General features: G+C 35.5%; 1 protein-coding gene across 13 annotated transcripts in view; it reads left to right on the plus strand.

Moving 5' to 3' along the window:
* Positions 1–20,865, plus strand: part of SIPA1L1 (signal induced proliferation associated 1 like 1) — a 417,008-nt gene that overhangs the window by 56,763 nt on the left and 339,380 nt on the right. For 4 of the 13 annotated variants that reach the window (XM_077122895.1, XM_077122900.1, XM_077122903.1 and 1 more), the window contains one exon: positions 4,590–4,664. The exons of the other annotated variants lie outside the window; for them this stretch is intronic. The gene's annotated coding sequence lies outside the window, so the exon portion shown is untranslated. The remainder of the gene's footprint in view (positions 1–4,589; positions 4,665–20,865) is intronic. 13 annotated transcript variants of the gene reach the window in all.

The raw sequence follows: 20,865 nt of genomic DNA on the forward strand, positions 1-20,865 counted from the left end.
ACAAAATATTGGCCATGTAATTTGGATTTAAGATACATTCTTAACACATGAAATATGAAATTCACATGTTCATAAGGCCTTTTTGGTGGTGAAAATGCTATGAAAAAAAAAAGCCTCTTCTGTTTGAATTAAAATTTACCCTCCAGAAATTCTTTAAATTCTTAAATCAAGTAACCTCATGTTGAACTGGCATGTCTTCTGTACTCAGCCTGAGTTTTTCTTTTTTTATTTTTTTTGCTGTCTCCTTTAGACCAGCAGAGGCATTCGGTAGTGCTGTAATGAACAAGTATAGTTTAATTCAGCTTCTTGCTCCTTTATCCGGAAACGCTCTTGACTGCCTTCTGGAGAATTGAAGGCATTGAGAAGAGACAGGGTTAATTGGTAGAGATGAAAGTCTTGAAGGAGTCTTATAACAAAGGAGGATATTGAAATCCAGGGAGAAGGTGTCTTTGTTAAGAGACCTTTCAAAGTGCTTTTGAGGTACAACCCAAAGTACTGAAAAAAAGATGCCTTGAAACTACTGATCCCCCAAATTAAAAGCTTTGTCACTTACTAAGTTGGAATTAATAGCAGACTTGTTCTCCCAAGTACCTAACAGGAAAGGGAAAGTCTTTCCTAAAGATGGTGAAGGTCATGGCACACAGCCTTGTTGACCGATGATTCTGGGGACCATAACCCCTACTCTTGGTAGATTGATGGTCTAAAGGAAAGAAGGTACGTCTAACTCTTGTGGGTAAGGCCTCCATCACAGAATCTTCTCTATACACAGTTGCTGGTTTTCAGTTTTCCTCTGCTACCTGAAAATTTTAAGGCTATAGATGTTTGAATGTAGGTCCTATGAGAGTAGGGACTTTGTCTTGTACCCCAGTATATTCCCAGGGCCTAGAACAGTGCTTCCAATAAACATACTATGTGAGCCCCTATATATACTTTTAAATGTTTCAGTAACTGTATTAAGAGAAAGTAAAATGAGGTAAAATTAATTTAATAATATATTTTATTTAACCCAATATCTAAAATATTATGTAAACATATAATAATATAAAAATTGCTAGTGAGGTGCTTTGCATTCTTTTGTCCACACTAAATCTTTGAACTCCCATGTATAGTTTACACTTAGAACACATCACAATTTTAGACTACCCCATTTCAATGTGCAATAGCCACAAGTCTACTGGCTACTGTGCTGAACAGCGCAGGTCTGGAAGTATATCTGGTATTTGGTAGAGGCACAGTAAAAATCTGTTAAAGGAAGGAAGAGAAAAAAAGAATGGGAGGCAAAGAGGAAGGATGTGGCATACTTTAAAGATGAATAAACAGAGTAACACTATTTTACTTGTTTTTGGGTGGCGTAATATTTCCTAACTAGAACAGCAGTTGAGGGACGCTTCGTAATTGCAGTTTAATGTTGTTTTCAAATGTATTATCTCACTGGTACATACCTTCGGCAGCTTTGGTTTAGACAGGTTAAGTTTACTGTCTGTCTTTTATAGGTGGCATAGTTGAGGCTTGGTTAGGTTAAGTGGGTGTGTAGCTCATCTGGGATTCAAACTTGGGTGTTTGAGTCCTAGTCCAGGACTTTTTATTTCTGTTGTGTCCCTTCCCATTGGTGCGCATATGGTAGTTGTGCACTCAAGCTTCTCTATGAACAGTGGTTGGCTTTTAACTATGAATAGATGTTAAAAGATAGCCTGAGTGAATATTTTTAATAGAACTATTTAAAGGTAGTTAACTAAAGGTAAAATCTTAAAGTTTACTTTTTTAATTCACCAATCAGATACAGTTATCTAGAGAAGTCTCATATAGAACTGTCTAGCCAAGAAAGTTCTATGTGTGGCTTCTCTAGATATTAGGTCCACTAAATTACAGGCACATAAACATTTAGTGAATAAAAACAATTTATGAAAATGTATGCAGACACATTTTAAGCTATCCCTTTGTTGAACCATTTCACCTCCACAGACGTTGTTCTGTAGTCAGAACGTGTCATAATTTTGATTGTGGCACGTGATAAAAAGTCTTGTCTTTTACACAGAGGGAAAGTGACTTAGCCAATATAGTAGCTATCCGGCTAAATTTATTGGATTTTGTTCCTTTCTTGTTTCTCAAGCCATTAAAATAATTGGTTTCACTGTGTTTAACATTGAAATAAAAACCTAAAGCGCATACTTTTGGTATTATTCAGTTTGTTATGGCTAAAATGTTAAAGAGGAATCAATGTTAACTTTTAGAGTATCAGTGTGATTTTGTAGAAATGTTGCATTTCACCATCTTTTGGATAAAAGCCTAGACAGATAAATCTTGTATCCAGATCCTAGTCTGCAGAGCATGGTATGTTGATTGAGCTGTCAGTGCGTATACTTTAGATAAGGTGTTCATACATTTGAATTTGTGAGAAATATCTATAGTTTGCAGGAAAATGGCATTTATTGAGCAAGTTAGGCCTAAAATACAACTTTAAGCTTTTCCTGGAGAGCTGACGTTGCAAAATATTTTCCTGTTAATGCATTTTAGTTTAATATATCGTGAATTTGAAAAGAATAATATAGAACTTATTCAGTAAAAAATTAATACTCATGTATTTTTAATAGCAAAGTCTGGCCAGATTTTAATTGGCCCATACTGTGTGCAAAGAAGGTATTTTTAATTTATCTTACATGTTTGGGAGATCATTCACAAAGAATTATCTACCAAACCATGCAAATATCATCATTTACTATGTATTCTAAGCATTTAAGAAGATCCCCCCTTACATACTTTAGCTTCTCTTTTCATATCCTGGAGAATGCTGTGAATTTACTGAAGTGAATTTTTAAAGTAAATTTCTGTGCTAACTTCCGGTTTCCAGAGGCAGTTAATCTACAAAGTCATACCTACTCTTTGCTAAGAGAATAATATAGAATCCCCATGAATGGGGGACCTGAGGCTCCCCCTGAAGAAGCTGTTAGAAGCTTAAAAGACAATTGAAGGCATGAATGGCAGACTGGGAGTCTAGCACAGTGATTTTCAACCTTGCTGAACATCACAATCACCTGTGGAGCTTTAGGACTGTAAAGCTGCCCAGACCCATTTATTTAAAATTGAAGTCTCCCTTATGCTGCTTCTACTGCAGCCAGAATTCTGATTCCTTGTTGTAGAACTTTCTGGGATTTCTTGATTCTGTAGTCATCGTGCCTCCTACATACATATATGTTTATTACGGTTGATATCTGAGGAAATATTTAAAAAGGTTTGTTGGTTTCAGAGACAAGAAGAGTTAGTAAAGGATGAAATAGGGCAGCTCCTGTTTAGGAGTGATGTAGGCTATAGCAGGTGGAACGAAGAGGAGCAAAGAGGCTAAAGCTTAGGGCCTGTAAGAGCTAAGAGAGGTGGGTTGTACAAGCAGTTTGTCAAGATTACTCAGTGGATTTTGGGTTCAGTTACCTGGAAAATGTATTTCTTCATAATTATATTTTTCCTTTCTTGGTCTGATAAGGAAATGATGTGATGGATGGCTATTGCTCAGAGAACCTTTTACTTTTATCTGGATGGTTTTTAAAATAGTTTCATTTGTAGGAAGTCTGATATCTATCCAAGTGTTGGTCTTTTCCCCTACTGTTTTAAGTTTTATATAGTCTTAGATAAGAAGAGTACTTTAAACACTCGTGCCAGATTTTTGTTAGATTGTAGAGGACAAACTAGAACCTTCATGTTCAGGAATACTGAGTGTATTTCCCTTCAGTTATTTGATAACGTACAGTGTTTTGTGGCATACTTCTCCATTTGTTACTATTTGACTAAGGTGTCTGTTAATTCAGATAATGGATCTTTAAGTTCTTATGTTTACCTGAGATATGTTGTCAAAAGCCCTCTTGTTCCTCGGTTTGATATGTTAGCTGACAGTGCTGTTGTGCCAATGCATGTAATTTTATCATTTGAAGGGCCCTATCGAAAGCTTGAAGGGGAACTGAAGTTCTGTGGATCAGTGTTTGGTGATGGTAAATTCTGATTTTTAGTATTCTCTGAACATAAAAGTCCTTTCACATCAAGAGTCAATATAGAAAAAAAGAGTATTTTAGAGAATAAATGAATTTTTTGAGGGGTGAGGGAGCAGGTGAAAATTATTTGTAATAGTTCTTTGGGACTGAAATTTTGTATCCAGCATTCCTTCTACTTTACCACAATCACATAAAGTATAGAAAAGTCCAGAATACTTAAAATGATAGATAAATTACATCTTAAATGAGTTAAAAGATCTTTTAAATCCAAATATCTTTTCCCCCCTGATTATAAAGATACTGCATTTTTATTATAGAAAATTTGGGAACTATAATAAAATATAAAGAAGAAAATAAAATCACCAGTACTCCCACAGTTCAGAGATAACTTCTGTTAACATTTAAACTACTTCCTTTCCATTTTATAGGATGGGGGAGCATGTGGGATGTTCACTCATTCAATATTATGAGCCGATTTTCATTTTACAACATGGGTTTAATTGGTTGTTCCTCAAAAACATGATTTTACTTGGTTGTTTTATTACCCCAATATTTTCTTTAAACCCTGTTCAAGAATGGAAATGCCAATTCTTTTGTGCTGTTCCTTCACAGAGGCGTTTGAAAGCATTGCCACTGGGCTTCCAGAGAACGCTGATTATATTCCTGTGACACGTATCATGTCTTGCTGTACGTATTTTTTTTGCATCTGCATCCTTTTCTAACATTTGTTGAAGCTTTCCTTTTCAACAGGGACTGTGTAAGCCTTCACCACACAATTGTAACAGGAAGGAAATAAAAAAAAAAAAAAAAAAACAGTTTTGTCTGTAGCGTGGGGAGACCTCGACATTATTGAAATAATCACACAAATAAAATGTTAAATTAAAACTGGAATAAGTGATATGAAGGAGGGGCTAAATTGTGCTTAGGAAAGTAGTTCAAATGAATAAGAAGAATGTGTTTTATTTGACCAGAGATTTAATATGATCCAGGTCTTGTACTTTCACAAAGGTCAGTACAACCAAGAAATACGGTGTCCTGCTCTTAGAACATGAAGTGCTTCTAGTACTCTGCTGTGGTTGGAGCACTTTGGGATTCTTTGTACCCAGCTTTGACTGACCATGATACAGTCTAAGGTGGGAAACTTGCAGAAAAGATTTCAGGAAAGATTTCATCTGATGCCTGGCTAGGAGAGTTGTAGCAAGTGAGTCTAAGGAAAAGAAGACAAAGAGAGGACATATTAGCTGTCATCTGATACATGGCCACTTATCAAGGTGTATAGAAGGGATTCATTTAGATGGTGGGAAGTGAAGCTGCTGTACAGGTTCCCTTTCCATTCTCAGATCATTCTAAGTGTCCATGCTTTTTCTGTTTTTGCATGGGTAGGCACTGGGAATCGAACCCGGGTCTCTGGCATGGCAGGTGAGAACTCTGCCTGCTGAGCCTCCATGGCCTGCCCTATCCATGCTTTTTAAGATTACCTGAAGCCGTTCAACCTCTGGTGGACCTTGAGGATTGTGCTCAGCCTTTATAAGTGTGAAGGAAGAGTTGTCTGCCCATTCTCCCTGCCCAGTGACTTCTTCCTTCTCAAGCTTCCAGATAAGAGGAAGCCACAGAGGCTTGGGGGATCTCAGGGAAAGCTAGGAACCCTAATGTCCACCATCTCCTGAAGACAGAGTCCTAATGGCAGAGTCTTTGGGAATTCCCTATAACTCATAAGTTGGAGTCTTAATGCCTAAATAGGGCACAGAGGCCATCTGGATATGGCTTCTGTCTCTCTTACTGACTCCTTTCTCCTCACCCCATGTCTCCAAGCTTTCTTTGCTCTAGTGATAGAGTTCCTCTTGTGCTTTGGTACCCTTGCTGTTTCTTCTTCTTAAGCACTTCTCTGTTGCTGAATAAATCCGTATTCCTCCTTGAGGGCCTGCTCAGAAGTTAGCATCTGCAGAGTTTTCCTTGTTTCCTAGAGTCATTTACCTCATAACACATATCTTGATTATAGTACTCTGACATTTTTTATTTACTTGTTTAGCTTGCTTCCCTAGACTATAAACTCCCTGGAGAAAGGGATTATGCATTCTTTTTGTTTGACTCTTCAGTGCCTAAAAGACACTCAATAAATGGCACACCCTTGGCTTTCAGTAAATTTTGAATGAATGCATATAATTCTTATTTGCGTCCCTTTATTACCTGTTTATGGGTTTGCATTTGGAACTTAAGAGCCATGGAACAAATAGTTGCACCTTTTGATTTGTTATATTAAAACCTTTGAGAAGTACAGGAGTGCAGTTTTTGTGAATTCTTTATTAAAAATGCCAATAGAATGGATGTCATCCAGAGCCGGTCTTCCTCAAGGTCAGTTTGTATTTTAGTTTACCTTCTTTGGAACCCTCTTGAGAGTTATGAAATTGCTGTAATCTTATTTTCAAGAGAAAAAGCACATCTTAATCATGATTAAAGAAGAGGAAAATTGAAAATTGTTTTTTAAAAAATAATTGTGGGAAAGAATTTATAGATCTTTGCAGAACAATGATATTAGCATTTAGGAGTGAAAGAACTCTGTAGTAAGAAATGTTCCAAATAACTGAGTGGACACTATGGGCAATTAAAGAACAGCTTGTGTTCTAATATGGCGTAGAGCTCATAGCTTGCAAAAGCCCATATATAAAATGGTGTTAGACTACACTCATGCTAGTAGTACTTGATTTAGAAACAATTATCTAGTTTAGGAATACTAGTGATATGCTTATCCAGAGTGATCATACCCTGGAAAGCCTTATTTTATTTAAAAAGAATTTTCAGAACATTGCTATCTATTGGGAAGTCAATTGTAAACACTGAATAAGAAATACGTAGTCAACAAGCAAATCCTGTTCCCAGCTGGGTAAATTACTAAGGGCAGCATTATTGTCTTTGGGAAACTTCTTGATATATAAGTGCCATCCAGGCTAGCATTGGTGGATAAAGGGATTGCAGCTGGTCAGATACTCCAATAGGCAGAGCTTAAGACTTGCTGCCCAAGTTTTGTTCTTTGTCTTCTGCCAATATATTGGCCTAGATTTCTTGGCACTAATACTTGTCCTCATAGCTTCTGGCTGATTCTAATTGAAGCAGAGTATATCTCCCCCTTCTACCCTAAATAGCTTCAGTTACTCAGTTTACCAAATTACACAGTATACATTTACAAAAGTTGATTCATTAACTTGAATTGAACACTGTGTGAGGAGCTGTTATTTTGTGGTAGAGATTTTGTGAAATGGTTTAGGTTCTGAGAAAATGATATCATTTATCTGTTGTTCCATTGCTATACTAATAGGACTTTAATGATTTTTTGCTCATTTGTTTTTAAGAAAGAACTTTTCCTTTTTGACAAACTTTTTCTGGTGTAACTGTTTCCCTCTGTTCAGATCTGTTCTCCTAGTCTCCATTTTACAAAGTTGTATACATCCTTTGTAAAATGAAATGCTCATTTAAAATCAGCAGTGAATAAAATGACCTTGCCCAAAAGCAGACTGTTTAATGGTATATTTGATTTAAGTTCTTTGGTTTCATATTTGAATAAAGTGCTGTCGTGTTGCAAAAAACATTTTAGATATTTTTGAATCTTGTAAGTTGAATAATATGTTCAAAGCACCCTCTGAATTTAACATAAATTTTTTTGATATAAGGGGAAAGCTAATTTTACTTGCTGGTTAAGTAATTAGGAGAAAGATGATTAAAAGAACAATTTATTCGATTCCCGGATCATGCATCACCCCCTCAAAAAAAAAAAAGAACAATTTTTGCTGCTAGCTTAAAAGAGGAAACTATATTAAAATTTGTTCAAAATATTCCTTTCAGCTTTTCAGTTATGGATAAGAAGTTCGGGGCTTTTAGTCATGTTTTATGATTGGACTGCTTTGTATGATATGAGGCTGTCGAAGCATTGAAGGGGAAACGTGTAAGGTCATAATTATAGTCAAATATGCAATTATCCTGGTCTCTTGGAGATGGAGCATTAGAATATTTTTCTTAAAGAATCTTTGATGATCCATTATTTCATAAAATCAATAAAATGTACTGCAAATATTATCAGTAAAGTAGCTTCAACATGATAGCAAAGAAAAATGTACTTGACTTTGTAAGTGTGAGATTGTCAAGCACACACGTGTGGTTCTGTTTTGTTTCCTGTTTCATTGGACGGGCATAGTACAATCCCCCTTTGAGTTCCATACAGGCCTGTGCTATGCCTGTTACTGCCTCTGACATGATACCATGAGCCAGGTCTCATGATTAAAAATGAATCGAGTTCTTTTCCCGGTGCCTGCCCATGCAAAAAAAGAAAAAGGATAAAAAAGTTTAAAAAAAGAATCAGGAGCTGTGCTGCTGTGCACTACGCTAGGATTCCTTTCAAAGAGACACCTGCCCTTGGATTTTATCTGTAAATGTTAGCACCAAGGCCTTAACTTTTGCCCAGGACATGGAGGGATTTATATTTATTGAGTACTAATTATATGCGAGGTGCTTGCTAGGCATTCTGCATATGTTACCTCAATTAAGTATTTTTACGACTTTAAGGAATTAATATATGCATTTCAGTCATGGAGTGACTTGCCCAGTGTCACACCAAGGGCAAGTCTGAAGCTTGACTTCCAGTATGGGTCTGATACTACAGCCCATGCATTTTCTGCCCCACCTGTGATAGCCTGTGCTCCTTGGAGAAGGGAACATTGTGCCTTAAAGAACATTCCTTACTTCTCCTTTCCTAAGGTTTCAGGTCTCCCTTTGGTATACATGGGACAGACCTTGTTAATTAAAAATATCTATTCATTCATACATCTGCTTAACAAATATTTGAGTACTTATGTGTGCTTGGTGCTTGTTTAGAGCCTGGTGCTGTGCTGGTTACCAAACTTTCTCTGCCCTTATGAAGCTTTATAAGCTAATTTATAATCATCCAAAGACTCATTTATACACTGAGTATGGGTTTTGAAACTTGAATTTCTTAGTCCAGAGTCAGATATAAAGGAGGCCCTCGACAAGTATTTGTTTCTTTTGCGCTGGCCAAATGTTATGACCTATTTGTTCATTTGTGGTTGCACTTTGAATTATTTACTTGGACTTGCGTGTTTTTCTCAGTCCGAAATCAGTCTGTTAATCTTTAGACACCAGCATTTTCCACAGAGATTTGGTTTTACTGGTCGCTTATCCTGATGTTGAATATTAAGAAGGTGGTATGATAAAAATGGTATAACTTTTTGCTGAAACGTTACGTTTTTAGCTTTTTAGACATTAACCCTAATTACATTACATATATAATTTTTAAGAAGTATTACTAATAATTTACCATATATTCTGTGTGCCATTTAAAAATATTTGCTATATTTTAAAATGTGATATAGTGAGTTAATACTAAAACTCATTAACTAGAGAATGAAACTTAAATTCTATTATGAAATTCAATGAGCAAATGCTAGTCATTATGGAGAATCTTAAATTAATCCTATTTTTAGAATATTTCTTCTGTAGAATATCTTATATCTTTTGATAAATTTAAATTACTTACCGAAAAATTTTTTTGTGTACTAAACTGACAAATTTCAAATGCCCATTTAAGGGCCGAGTCACTTTCTAGCACTGGTCTCTTAACCAGCCTTTGATTAGTGCTCAAACATGTTTCTGACTGTATTAAAGATACATACTCATAACTTCAAAAGATCAGTTAAATGTAACCTCGATAGAAATAATTATTGTTGAGAATAGTGTAAATTTTTGATTATGTAGTGGTGAAATTTCTCACTTGGACAATAGCCCCATTGTTCTGTTCAGTCCCTCAAGCTAGTAATTTTAGTCACCTTTGGTCCCGTTTTTCTTGGTCACCATATCTAATTATTTTTCAAATGTTGTCAGCTTTATCCCCCATGTCTCTTAAATTGAGTCCTTTCTCTAGTCTCACTACCCCACTTCAGGCTTCAATCATCTCTGCAATAATCTTATCACTAGTATTTCTTTATTTAGTACCCTTCCTCGTTTAGGCTATTTTTCACATTACATTTGAAGTTTTTTTTTTTTTAATGAAGGATATATATACATGCATATTTATGTGTGTATGGTTCTGATTGTGACAACCTAAGGCTTATAAACCTTTTGGTAGTTCCTCATTGCCTATAGGATAATCTAAGCTCCTTAGCATATCATAAAAACTTTGTAGAATGGTCCCTGTTTTTCAGCAGCAACCCCTCAGTCCCTCTCTTTGCCCTTCTAGTTGGTTCCAGCAAATAAATTTTCTTTGCAATTTGGTTTTTCGTCATGCTCTGCTAGTATTTTTTGCCAAGTACAGTATGGAGACTTTCTTTTGTCCAGGCAGCCTTTTAAATGTAAAAGCTGCTATTTCATCTTGTTTGAACATCTTATGTAAGTACATGACAAGGCAGTTCTGCAATTTGAGGTAGCAAAGTTTGAATTCTATTTTCATTGCTCCTTTCAAGGTGTGAAAAAGATAGTATTTTTTTTCTTGAAAGGTTTATGTCCTAAGTGAATTTAAATAACTAAAATTTATTTACAGTTCTTTAAGCTAATTTGTTGAGGTTATTATTTTCTAATTTAGGCATTATATGAAAGTTCTGGATTTTTTTTTAAGATAAAATTGTTTCTAGATTCACCAATAGTTGTAGCACTGTCCTTTGTTGTTTTCATTTATACTTCAGTTGCCTGACAGAATTGCAAATCCTTTGATTTTGTCTGAAGGCTTACTTAAATTTGAAAGTGAATATTCACGTATCAACAGTGACTCCAAATGACATATCTTATGTGGTGACTGGCACTGTTGGGATGATGAGATACAGTGTCGACCTTCATGATCATATAATACTGGGTCCCATACAAGTTCAGAGATGCCACAAAAGATGTTGGAATAGGCATTTGACTCTTTGGCTTTCTGTAGGATGACAGAAAAGCTAGTCATTGAATAAGGCCAAGACAGAATTTCAGTGTTTCCCTTTTCAGTTCATATTCTGTGGCTCTAAAATATGTCCATGCCACTTTTAGAGTTAAAATTTTTGTTCTATGTTTTGATATTTAAAATGTGTCTCATAGTTTATACTCTTTTTTTATTCAGACACGATGTGCATTGCCCACTTTTCTGTCTTCATTTATTTCTTCTACTTTCCTTGCTTTTCCTTTCTCCTGTCCTTTGCCCATTGGGATCCCCATGAGTTGCTTTTCTAACGTTTACATTCCCTTGCTATCTTGGACGTTGTACCTACCTATGCTTTGATTTGTATTATTGCTCTTGTTATATATCCTTCCCCATGAATTAGGTTGGAAAGTATTTGAAACAGAAGTCTGCAGTATTGTGACCTTTGGCTCAGAGATCTATGCTTTTGGCTCAGAGACCCATGCACAGTAGATATTCAAGAAGTTTTTAAATTAAAGTAAATAGTTGTTCTTAAAGTAAATAAATTGCAGTGCAGTTAGAATCTAACTTGTTTGGCTTATGAGGGTTCAGAAGAATCTCAGTTTTCGTTGTGGCTGTGACAAATACAGTTCTCATTTTTGAGAATAGGGAAATATATTGTTGAATTTTTTCGTCCGTCATTTAGGTCTAACCACTCTGATGCTCATAACAGGTTCCTTGTTGCATATTCAAGTCCTGCTTCAGTTGTAAACTTCTGCTTTTTTGGTTTTTGTCTTGTCATTAACCGAGTGTTTCTTAAATTCTAGTGAAAGGAAGAAGGAGGCAGTTGATTATCAGTTTGCGTTATCTACCCTGTCTGTTTCCTGAAAATGACAGCAATGTCTGCATTAATGTCCTCTGCCCATGCAGTCACAGACAAAAATGGATGTGGATTCTGGTTCTTTCAGAGAGAAGGGAGAAACAGAACTCACTTTTTAAAGGTCGGTTTAGTTGTTTCAGGCCACTAGCTTGCCTCAATATATCTTCATATAACCTTAATGCCAAAAAATTGACCTTTCTGGTGTGCAGAGTACGTGGCATATTTTCTATGGTGTCTTGAGAGCCTGTGCTTTCCTCTGGGGTACTAGGACTGTCTGTCTTGGAAACGAGCCCTTTCAAAATGCAAACCTATTTACTTTCATTTTAGAAATGAATTTAAGACATACACGCAATAAATCTCAGATTATTTGTGACTTTTGCCATTATTAATACAGTATTTTTGACTTTTTAAATCCTATTACAAGCCTAAATCCTTTTTTTTTTTTTTTTTTTTTTTTTTTTTTTTTTTTTTTTAAAGGAAAGACAGAGAGAAGGAAGGAAGGATAGAAGGAAGGAAGGAAGGAAGAAAGGGAAACATCTTTAAACATTTTCTTGTTTTATTGTATTCTGTTTCTCCGTTTTTGTTACATGGGCTGGGGCCGGGAATCGAACCGAGGTCCTCCGGCATAGCAGGCAAGCACTTTGCCCGCTGAGCCACCGCGGCCCGCCCCTAAATCCTTTTATGAGCCTTATGTATTTACTTAATACAGTATGCTGTTTTCTTGCCTTCAGCATAGTTTCTCCAATATTTCTAAAGCCAGTTCTCACTTTTGGAAGAAAGTGATTAACTCTCACCTATTCATGCAAAAAAAGCAAGTATTATTTATTAAATGTAGGGCATGGAGTTAATAATTAGGTGAAGTGAGCGCTAATGTTTGCTTTGTGTTAAGAATTAAGAGACGAAACCCTGTTGTCACACAGGGAAAGAGACTCTGAAATTTAGTGATCCTGAAAATCAGGTGTGAAAAGATGGCTATAAATTACTAATATGATTTTATAAGTTATTTTAAAGATCTGAGGAGCATTGTGCTGGTTTGAAGCTGTTCTGTACCCCAGAAAACGCTGAGTTGTTTTAATATATTCCTGTGGGTGCAGACCTATTATATGTGGGGCCTTTTCAGTTAAGTTGCCCCAACGTGGGTCTTAATCTACCCTTAGTGGACCCCTTATTAAGAGGATAAAGAATACAGGGAAAAAGTACAGAGAACTCAGAGAAGCTAAGAGATGAAATTAAGAAACTCATAGAGAAAAGCCCCAGAGAGCAGCTAAGAGAGGACCCACAGAAGCTCATAGGGGCATCTCTGAAGCCAGAAGGTGAGCACCATGTTCCCTGGGAGAGAAGGACCATCGGACACTGTGTGCCTTCCTGTGTGACACAGGAGTCCCAGATGTTGGCGGCCTCTTCAGAGAGGGTATCATCCTGTTGATGCCTTAATTTGGACATTTTCATGGCCTTAGAACTGTACGTTTGTATGCTAATAAATTCCCATTGTAAAAGTTAAATCCGTTTCCGGTATATTAGATTTTTACAGCTTTAGCAAACCGAAACAAGCAAGACTGATGGAAAAGTAGTAAAGGATTTTAAATTAAATAAGTAGGAGAAAGTTCATTTTAGCTGAAGGAGTTTAGAATTTTAAAAAGTAGTCCTTTTGCAGAGAAAAAGCTGAGATTGTGTTCAACAGGTTCAGTCCACTGTGTGATTCGCACTCCTGTCCATATGAAATGTCTACATTGTTCCTGCTGTGGTCATATTAGATTCCTCAAATGCACCTTCAGGCTGTTAAGGCAGGAAGGACATGATCATCCAAAAGGAGTTCTTTAAAATGTATTGCTGGTACTATGTGTCTCAGCATCACTGATGAAAAGGTGGGTGATGACCCATCAGAGTGGGGTGGCTACAAGCCAGAAGATGGGGAGGAATGCTTTGAAGATGTAATGGACAGTGTTTATAATTATATGAAAATATCAGGCCATGGGAAAACAGCAGTAGAGCACAGATACATCTGGGGATAGCTTATGCATTAAAAAGGACCCTTTGGAATTAAAATTAGCTTATGAGTTAATAAACGATGGTATTAATTGTGCAGCTTATGAATTAAAATTAAAAATTTAATTTTGAACAATAATCTCTTGATATTGTGGCCACAAACCAAAGAATTTCATACGTATCCAGTGTGGTGTAAAAGCTCGTGTTGGTTCCTGTCACCTTCTTCTGGTCCTGACTCCCATGCATTAAATCGCTAACATGAATAAGTTGTAGAATTGAGCAGCTTTATAATCTAGCATTTTCTCATCATCTTGAGAAAAGCAGAGCAGCAGCATTCGGAAACCATAAGAGAAACAATTAGTGTGTTTATTTGTTATTGTATTTAGTAGTAAGCTCATGAGTTTTAAATGTTTCACTTTCATGAAGGTATTAGCGTCCTCAAATGCAAAATAACTCTTTTATTGATTGCCTCGACTAGGTGGTTTGCATTGTTTTACTAGACTGGTGATTTTCTGTTTAAGGAAAGGGTTAACTTTGTCAGTAGAAAGTCTATCTCCTCCCATAGTGGTCTCCATACTCTTCCTTCCCAGAAGGTTAAATTCCTATCTCTGCAGAGGTTACATTCCATGATATCATTTTGAACCACAAGGAATTTTCTCAGGAGAGGAATCTCAGAAAAACAAAAGTCGTTTTCTCTTAAAAATTTGATCATATTAAAATTTAATTAGATTATAATCCTGAGTTATTAAAAAATATTTTTATTGAGAAGTATTCACACACATACAGTCCAGCCATATTATATAGTGACTCACAGTATCATCACAGTTGTCTATTTTTTACCATGATCATTTTTAAAACATTTGCATCGCTCCAAAAAATAATAATAATAAAAAGAAGATAAAAAAACTCATGCATCCTATACCACTGATCCCTCCTTCTCATTGACCCACAGTATTTCAGTCTACCCAATTTTTACCTTTTATCACCCCCTATTATTTATTTATTATCCTTATTTATTTTTTTTACTCATCTGTCCATATCCTGGATAAAAGGAGCATCAGACACAACACAAGGTTTTCACAATCACACAGTACATTTTAAAAGCTATATAGTTATACAGTCTTCTTCAAGAATCAAGGCTACTTGAACACTGTTCAGCAGTTTCAGGTATTTCCCTCCAACTACTACAATACACCGTAAACTAAAAAGATGATATCTATATAATGCATAAGAATAACCTCCAGGACAACCTCTCGACTCTGTTTGAAATCTCTCAGCCACCGAGACTTTATTTTGTCTCAATTCTCTCTTCCCCCTTTTGGTCAGGAAGGCTTTTCTCATTCCCATGACATTGGGTCCCCACTCATCCCCGGGATTCAGGTCCCATGTTGCCAGGGAGATTTACACCCCTTGGAGTCATATCCCACATAGGAGGGGAGGGTAGTGAGTTTACCTGCCAAGTTAAGCCTGAGTCTTTACAAATAGAAACAGTTCAATGTGGAGACCATTTACATTTTAATTTAAAAATATTTAAAGTAAAACAAGAGTGCACATTCATTTGTCTTAAAAAAAATTAAGCAAACAAAATCCCTAAGAATCTTATTGCTGAACTAAATTAATTCCAGAGTTAACTGAGGAATGGCTGAATAAAAGGAAAAGATAGTGGCTACTCATGTTAAAAACGTGTCAGTTGTGTAGGTCGGACACAGCAGTGACTAGAGTTTGCATGTTGCAGAGATTTAAGCATTTTGGTGAAGATTTATGGTTGATAAGGTTGGCCTCAGGCCTCTGGTTTTGGGCTGAGAGAGCAGGGTGAGGACTGCTTCAGGGAAAGTCTGTTGTCACATACTTCCATCTCTAGCCAGTGGTGGCTTTTTCCGGTTTTTACTTAATCTTCCTCAGTCCGTCTCATCCACAAAGCAGCCTCTAGTCTACTTACTACTATGTAGAGTTTGAAGTAGGATTCACATAACCTCTACAAGAGTAATAAAATCCAGAAAAAGATGGTCAAATGTATAATGTCAGATGAATGAAAATACAACAATACATCAAAATTACTTCCATGTGGTTTGCTTGGGGATTTGTCATGGGCTCACCCCCATCCTGGAAGGTAGGAGTGGCTGGAAACTGGAATTTTCAGCTCCTTTCCTGTTCTTAACCCTGAAACTCAATAGTGAATTTGGATAAAAAATTACAAGATAAACAGAAAATATGTTGTAATTAAGGCTTTTTAGGACTCATTGTGAGAGTTGCTCTATAATAAATTCTGTAGTTGTATGTTCTCTGAGAGTACCTTTCAATTTCCTCCATTAGGCAGCACCACTTCTCCTTATTTGATATCACTCTTACACTGGGGATAGAGGATTAGCAAACTGAATTTATTCAGTTATTCCTAAATTCCAAGTTTTTAGTTTTATGGAGTTGAAATTGTAGGATTGCATCTTATTTTGTGAGATCTCTTCATAGATGAAGTGAAATACTGAATTGGTGAATATAGAAAGAGAAGAGAAAAACTGAGTGGTACTTTGGAATCCATTTTAAAAGGTGAGTAGGAGACATGCTGGATAAAGCAGATTTGAAAGGAGCAAATACCAGGTAGGGCAGTGTTGTTAGAGCCAAGAGTGGAGACAACTTCAAGGCAGGGATGTGCGTCAGAGAATATGGGCCCTGAGAATGAGTCATCATCATAAGTTACGGCTCACATGCTACTTCCAAGTGCTTTCGGTGTGTTCCTTGGCAGCACAGTGTGCAGGTTAAAATCTAAACTCTGAAACCTGACTGCCTTGGTTGGGATCTTGAGGCTATACTTCTGAGTCATGTGACCTCGGGCAGGTTATTTAAGCAAGGTACTTGACTAAGGCACTCAGTCTGTAGGTCTTTGTTTCCTTTTCTGTAGAAAACAGATGGCATGATCCCTCCTTGGCTGTGGGGCTTATATGCTTAAATTCACGTGAAGTACTTAAAACTGTGTCTAAGCATAAAACCGGTGCCTGGATAAGTGTTAGCTTTCTTAACAAGTATGTGTTTCGCATGCATTATCTCAAAACTTTGACCCTCATAATATTTCAGTAAGCTAGGATCTCTTAATATCACTGAAGTTTAGAGAGTGATAATGTGCTCATGTCTACTAACCAGTAAAACATAGAAACAGGATTTGAATTGACCCAGGTGAGACTAGTATTTAGTTGCCCTTTGACTCTTGAGGCCATAATAAGGACAAAAGTCTTGTTTCATGTTTTTGAGAATAGTAAGACAGAGGGGAGATTGGAGGGTTAGAAATTGTCTTTGAAGAAGTTTTGTAGGGAGAATACTTCTGTGGCTATTTGGAGATTTTTTAAATTGAATCAGAAACATCGTAAAAACATTAAAAAGAAGAACTTTGCAGAGAAGTAGATATCTGCCCACATAATTTTGATTAGTGATAAACACTTTGAATATCTCTGAGAGAATATTTGGAACCTGTTCCCTGAACTCTACTTGTGTAATTAGATTCAGGGTTTTTATGCCCTGTAGAGTATGTTCTCTATGTTAGTTTTGCTTGAGTTTATGAGATTTTAATTTTGCATCATGATGACTGAGTGAAATTTGATTGGTGAGGCCTCAGAAATAAGGGTCAACCTATATAAAAATATAAGAAATTTAAGTTTTACTGAGCTCTTTCTTGATTAACTTTATGGTGGGTCCTTTCTAGAGTCTTAATGATCAAGTGAACTTAGAATATTTTTAAAATATTCTATTTTAAAATATTTTAAAAATATTCTAAGTGATATATATTTTTTATTAGAAAACATAGTTGTTTTCTCTTTTAGGGGCTATATACTTTAAGACATTTTTCTTGGCAGTATTTTCTGAATTCATGCTTTAAAAAAGAATGAATTAAATATTAGGGAATGTTTGGTATTCATGTCAGCAGTGGCTTCCTTGGGGATAAAATGTCACTGGTTATGCAGGAGAGATGTTGAGATTGGGTATGTGTAAATCAATGCAAGTTCACTTAAAGGAAGGAGTGTTGTAGTGACTTACTACTATTTTAATTTTAAATTACTTCAAACAGACTAGAAAGAATAGGGGATAATATAAAACCTTGCAGACTTATCAAATCATAATGCTTTGCCATATTTGTTATAGGTCATAAAACATTTCAGGAAAAATTGAAGCTCCCCTTTTCTTCTTCTCTGATCCCATACCATTTTTCTCCTATTGGATTATATATTACTTTATGTTTTAAAACTAATACTATATTCTTGTCAGATTATGCAGTGGGTAGTTAAGTGGTGGTTTCCTTTAGGGAAAAGAAATTTATACACCTCTCATTTTCTAGGACTGCCACCATGAAGGAACAGTGCTTATCAAGTAGTATAATGAGATCCTTGAGCAAGATGTATATATTTGGAAAAGTAAATTTGGTTGAATGTAGATATTCACAATCTGGTCAGTTGTTTAGCTTAAACAACTTTCAGAACCACTAAGTAGTTTGTTCATATTAACTGTTAATCTGCTCAAATGCTTGATCAATTGCTAAAATCGACTTTTTTTTGTGAGGATTTTTGTACTGTTGTTTCCAAGGGTGTTTTTTCTCAGTTGCATTGACTTTATTGATTTTAGTAGTTTTCCCCTAAGCATTTCCTTGAAGTTGTGGAATTCTTAATTCTTCTTTTTTTTCTTTTTTTTTGATAAGTATAAAACAACAAAATCCTTCTTATTTTTATTTAATGCTACCAACTTTTGTTTGATTTAACTTCATTTGGAATATTTTTCTTTGTCCTTCACTTTTATTAACTCTGAAGTTATTTTAAACTTGCATTGTTTTCCAAATAAAGTTTAATTTTAATAGGTTCTAGAAAACAAAATTTCTGTACTAAAATGTAATTTTTTGTGTGTGCTTTTCTCCATATTCCTTTTTTCAATTAGCATGCTCATTTGACCACATATTTTTAGTATGTTATATTCAGGCAAATGGGCATAATTAGAATAATATAAAATGCCAAGAAAAAATTTTAACTGTTTATAAGTTATACATCTTAATTGAGGGAAAATCTAGACAAATAGAAAATTTAAAAATTTACCAGCAGTCCTATCACACATAAATATCAATATTTTGGCTGTATATTTTTCCATAATTATAAAATACATATTTTTACATTGCTTATGATTTATAATGTTTACTTTACTGTAATATTATGAACTAATAATTAATAAATAATGCCTAGAGTATAATTATAAATACTGTAAGGTGGAGATTGTATGGTTCAGTGGTAGAAAAACAGGTTTTGTTATCAAATAAACTTGGGTTTGCATCTCTGCTTGTCGTATTATTAAGTTAGTTGTGTGGCCTTGGCCAAGTTACTTAATTACACTGAGACTGTTTTCTCCAATGAAAAAAATATGGCTAATAATAACTACTTTGCACGGTTAGTGTGGGGGTTAAATGAAATAATGAATGTAAAACTCTTTCAGTCATATTATGCCAGGAACACAGTAAATATTACCAGTTATCATTGTAAGGTGTAATATAGCTTTGTATAAAAATAATGTTGCAATAGGATAGTCTTGGGTTTAGATTCTGATGCCTCCCTTCTTAGTTTATTTTGGGTAAGATTTAAAATATTATTGATTCCTACTTGTTCTCCTTTGAAAAATGGAGAAAATAATATTCACCTCTTAGGATTTGATTATAAAAGAAAGAGAATTCTTATAGGTAATGTGCTTGAAAGGTTTCAGGATTCAGATAGTAACTCCTATTATTATTAATTATTGTCCAATATAATAAAGATAATGTCTTCCTCTGGGGCAAAGATTAGGCAGGCCTACTATCCATTATGAAAAATTTTAGGTTCCCTAAATTCAGGATTACTTTCATGTAACTCAGCACACTGGTATGCAGGTTTATCTGGCTCTCTTTGCCTCACTTGGTAGGAATTGAGGCTCAGGGGACTAAGATAAGAAAATTCGTGATACTCTAGCTACTGCTGTTGCTGTGAGAAATGAAGTCCTTTGTTGCTTAATCAGGCGTCTCATATATTCTGTCAGCATCCCTTAAACTGTGATAGGCTAATGTATAAGTTTACAAGTAGAGTGAAATCTTAGATACTTCGTTATTTCTTCACATCTAAGGACATGGGAAACCACTGGATGGTTTTTAGCAAGGGAGTGATAGGATATAGTGTAACCTTTTAAAAAGTCAGTCTACTGAGTGGAAAATGACCGTGGGATGGAAAGGATGAAAGCAAGGAGATGAATGAGGAATCTGGGGCAGTTGTCTAGTTGAGAGATGTTAGTGGCTTGGACCAACATGATGGTGGTGGAGATGTGGAGAACTGAAGGATTCAGGATGGTCTTCAAGAGGTATTATTACAGATATTAGAAGAATGGATATGGGGAATGGAAAATAAATCCTAGGTTGGGGCTCAAGAAACTAGGTAGGTAGAAGTGACTTTTACTGAGATGGAAAAACCTCAAGATGAAGATAGTAAATCTGTAAAAGATTCAAACATATATCATGGGAAAAATAATGGTTTTATGACCCAGACTTATTTCCCTTGTCATCACTACTTCAGTCTCTTTTCCAAACACTTTATTTTACTTGACTCTCTCTATGTAGAAATTTTATGCTTAGGATTGTAGGAAATGGAAGAATGTGAAATAGTTTTTGCAACTTGTATTCAAGGAAGTGCATACATTGGTATGCACTTTCTTAGGAATGGTATTTTTCTTGAGTCTTCACAAGTTGTCAAATGTATTACAATAAAGAAATACAAGTCTTGTAGTCAGTCCCTTGATAAGTTGGTTGCCTTCATATTTACTAAATTAGGTTAGATTATGAGGGTTTCTTTTTAAAAGATCTGTAAGAATTTTACATAGAATTCATTATCTGGGAGTTTGCAAAAAACTTTTTAATATGTTTCAAGGCTTTTCCTTCTTTTGAAGTTAAACTAATATTTTTTTTTAACTGGGCTAGTCTTTCTTAAATCTCAAGGATAATTACTGTACATCCTTTGAGCACTTGAGCTCAATACAGTAGGATGTTAGAAACAAGTGTCTATCGTTTAATTTATTCAGTTTGTCATCTTCATTCAGAAATTCTTTAGGATAATTTCGTATCTTTCTAACGCCAGATGCTGATGTAATCAGCACCTGATTGCTTTTTGCAG

This window comes from Tamandua tetradactyla, chromosome 12, assembly GCF_023851605.1.
Source record: "Tamandua tetradactyla isolate mTamTet1 chromosome 12, mTamTet1.pri, whole genome shotgun sequence".
In the NCBI taxonomy this organism is placed as follows: Eukaryota; Metazoa; Chordata; class Mammalia; order Pilosa; family Myrmecophagidae; genus Tamandua; species Tamandua tetradactyla.